Source organism: Abrus precatorius, unplaced genomic scaffold (genome assembly GCF_003935025.1).
Source record: "Abrus precatorius isolate BTA unplaced genomic scaffold, Abrus_2018 Scaffold3, whole genome shotgun sequence".
Lineage (NCBI taxonomy): Eukaryota > Viridiplantae > Streptophyta > Magnoliopsida > Fabales > Fabaceae > Abrus > Abrus precatorius.
The window spans coordinates 24,601,525-24,605,827 of record NW_020874373.1 but is presented as its reverse complement, the minus strand read 5'-3'; positions in this window follow the sequence as shown (position 1 = coordinate 24,605,827).

The following is a 4,303-nucleotide window of genomic DNA, read 5'->3' as shown; positions in this document are numbered from 1 at the left end:
CTATTTAAGCATGAATTACTTGAGTGGGCGGCAATCAACTTCTTCACTCCACTGTTCATTTATTTCATCTTTCCTATTCTTCTTTTTATTCTAAATATTCTATTTAATCGTTAATGTTGATTTTCTTATTATTTATTTGTATATTAGTATAAAAAATGTATAATGAGTGGATTCTATCATTAAGTTGATATATTTGACCTTCCTTAATAAAAGTTTGTTGATTCAGAGATTTCTTGATTTGTTTCTGTTTCTGGATGCCCTTTTATGCATCCCCATAGAGTAAGATTTTTCACTTCTCTTTGAGTTCCTTTATGTTGGTGCTGAAGGGGATTGTATGGATTTCCTAGGGTAAGCGCAGTTTCTTGACTTTCAAGCCTGCAAACAAAACAAAGGGCATCGTTCGCCCCACACTGAAGAAAGAGTATAACAATAAAGAGAAGATGAATGCAAAAGATAGAAAGGCCTGCAGACCTTATTCTTTTTCATACTCACAGCGAATTGTGCTTACGAATGAGTTACGCATCTTCAATGCAAGTTATGCATGGAATTTTGCCTAATTAACTAGTGGCCTTTGTTATTTTTGAGTTCCACCTGCCTTCGGAAAGTATACTCCTAATAGTATCTTAGTTCACCATAGGCGTCTGAAGGAGGAGTGAAGGCATTCTCTTGGGAGAAGCCAGCCTACTTACTATCTATTACGGGAGGAGGATGCTATTTAACAGTGGTAGGGGAAGTAGCCCCAAAGCACAACCAGACTCTTATTCTTCCTCTTCAACAGCCAAAGCATTAAGCAGTTGTTTTCGGTTCGTTTTGAGTTGAGTTCCTTTCTACAAGGACGCCCACGCAGCGAGGATATGGGGCAGGCTACCTCACTTAGAAATTCCCTTTCGCTTAACGCGTTTCCTTGCGGCCTTCTCATCGCCCTAAATGCTCCTCAAAGGCATACCCTTCTCCTAACATGCTCCTAGTTCTCTCCTAAACCTACTCTAATCAAAAGTCATTAGTGGTCCATTCCTTTTCGCTACTGCATTTCCTTGTCTGCTTGTTAGGCATCCTTAGCTCATCTCAAAAAAGTGTATTGGCATCTGTCTTCTCTTTCTTTCCCTTGTCTTCAGTCTTGAAGGGGGGCATGCTCTCTGCGTAGATAGGCATTTTGATTGAGTTAATCAAAAGTCAAGTTTTAGTTCACCCAAAATAAACAACGTCAGCAGGTCTGGTTTGGTACAATTTTTCCACTATCCAAAAGGGGCCATAACCTCTTGTCATGGTATGCGCTACTACCAAGCACTGAAATGCCTGGTCTAAGTCCTAGGTGGGGAAAGCATCTGTTCTAACCACTTTTCAAGGGTTTCAAAATTCAATGTGCATATCTCTCTGATCTAGCTGTCTAGTCTTAATTGTGTCCTCATCAGGGATCCCTTCTTTTTAAGATTCAAGTAGCTTATTGCTCTTCTCCTTCTCCCTTATCCTTCCGCCACTGGCTCAATGAATTCTAGTAATTTGTTCTAACCCAAGTGTGGACTCATTCCTAACGCCATAACCATTTTTTTCCATTCTTTCTCCCCGTACAAGCAATCTACCCCTATGTCTGTCTGTATAAATGGCCCTAACATTGCATTCTAAGCGCCAATCTCGATTCAAGCTGAACTATTGAAACCATTTTTCAAGAGTAGCGGAACACTTTACCTTCCTTTTACTGCTCTGTGGTACTGCTTTTGCTTTGTTCGTAAATAAGAGAAAGCAGCTTCTATTTAAAGACGTGGGAAGCTCTAAGCAGAAAAAAAAAAAGAGTCTTTCGTTTTTCGCGGGTATCACCATGTGGCTTAATCCCGATCACTCTATCAAGAATAGAACAAAATAATATAGCGCACATCAGAGAAGAGCCTCCCCTCTTTGTAATATAATAAGAGAGGCCCCTGTGTTCTTTCTTCATAGATGGAGCAATCCTCACTTGACACTCCGTCCTAGCGTAGGCGATTAAAGTAAAGCCTCTGCCTCTATTGCTTGATTGAAAGGATCAGACACTTTCCTCTACTTTTGATAGCAGAATGAATTATATTATTAAAATAAGTAAGGTAAACTTGCTTTTTTCGATTGTACTCGGATAGCGGCCTGGGCCGTCCTGGAATGGGAATAAATTAAATTAGATGGACTGGACTTCGATGGGCTTTGTTTGGAAAGCCAGGAAAAGGTGGCTGAGGATTTGAATGCTAACATTGGGCTAACCTTCACTCCAATAGAATGGGGAAACGAGCAGAAGCATATTTTGTCTGCGGGCAAATCTGTCTTCATCACAGGCTCTGCTGGGACCTATTGCTTGAGGAAATAAAAAAATGACCAATATGTGGTTTTGTCATACAATAAGATCCAATTTTTTTGGACTCGTTAGGTTTGGCCCATTACCTTAAGTGAGGCCGAACGTGTACACCTTTTGTTATAAAGATGTGATCTTATCCACCGATGGGTCTTGTTCTAAGCCCAACCCTCTCATCTTATGGCCAGAAACCTTAAATCACGGGAACTTCCCCTTTTTGGTGGACAACCTATGTTGGGCTGACTAAGCCCACTATCCTACCTAATAGGGTCCCATCTTGTGTCGGGTTAAGGGCGCTTAGTGGAACCTAATTTTTTCACTTGTACTCACTCCAATACTTGTCAAATTTTTCTTTCATCTTTATTGCCATATTTTTTTTATCAAGTCATCTTCATTTGTCAAATATACATTCAAAAGATGTTCAATCCTCCATATTTCTCCAAAATATATATTTGACATAGGGTTAGAAGAACCAGAGAATAAGTTGGTAATATTGTAAAATGGCTTCAAAATTTGGCATATCAATTCTGCCCTTCTCCACTCATCATTATTAAGGCACCATTTTCTATAATTAGTATCATATAATGCTAAGTTATGAAAGGCACAATGATAATTGATTGCACTTTCAAGCATTATATAAGTGGAGTTCTATCTTGTAATCACATCTGGTTTTAACCCAATTGTTGTATTTATCCCACCAACATCTTCAACACATTGAAAAAATTGTCTTGTTCTAGCCTCTGATGCTCTCACATTATTCACACTTTGTCTAAGTTTTTATAATGCATCATGAGCTACTTTCAAGCCATCTTGAACTATTAGGTTTAAGATATGAGCACAACATCTTATGTGGAAAAACTCTCCATTAAGTAACAAATTATTGGACAATACTAAATGCTCTTTCAAAAAATTTTGCATGTTGTCATTTGAAGATGCATTTTCCAATGTGAGGGAAAGGGCATTTTTTTCTATGCCTCAATCTTTCAAAAATTCCAATACCTTCAATACCAATTCGTGTCCAATGTGTGAAGGTTTCATGTGAGCAAATGCTAAAATTTCACTGTTCAAATTCCAAATTGAATCAACATAATGAGTTGTTAAAGAAATGAAACTATGATTGGTGCATGCAGTCCAAACATTAGAAGTCAAGCAAATTCTTCCATGAATACGAGCCAATTGCAATTTTAACTTCATTTTCTCAACTTCATAAGTTTTTAACACATCATCTTTAGCAATGCTTCTACTAATAGGAATACAATCTTCATTTAAAAACTTTTGATACTTTCTAAACTTTCTCCACTCAATAATATTAAAAGAAGCACCATGCTTAATAATCAACTTAGAGATAATTTGATGATTAGTAACAAGGTCAAATTTTCTTTTTTGCAATCTTCCTTTTGTATCAATTACCATCTTTCCTACATCTAAAAATTTAGGAATTAACTTACAATCATTCATATGACGTTTTAAATAAGTTGTCCTATTCTTAGGGTCACACCCTAATTTTTTTTCCACATGCCTTGCATTTACACTTTAGTTTCCCATCTTCAACACCAATTTTCACAAAATAATTCCAAACTTCAGAGGTTAGAGTCTTAGGCTTTTTGGTTTTTTTTTTCTAACTCTAAGTCATTAATTTCTACTTGTGAACTATCTAAATTTGGTTGAGTTTCAGGTGTTAGATTGCTTTCCACTATTTGACATTCTTCCAAATTTTCCAATCCCACACTAGAATCCATTGACAAACTGCAAATAATTTAAAACTTATTTAGCTATTGAACCAAAAAAAAATAAATTTAATAACTAAATTAGAATGAGAAACTAACAAGATAATGAATTAATTAAAAATAAAAAATCAATGAGCATCAAGCTAAATTTAATTCACCTAAAAATAAATAAATATTTAGTATTCAAATAGAATACTGGAATAGAAATAAAGTACCTTAAATGGAATATTGGAATAGAAATAAAGCAACTTGTTCAATGTGT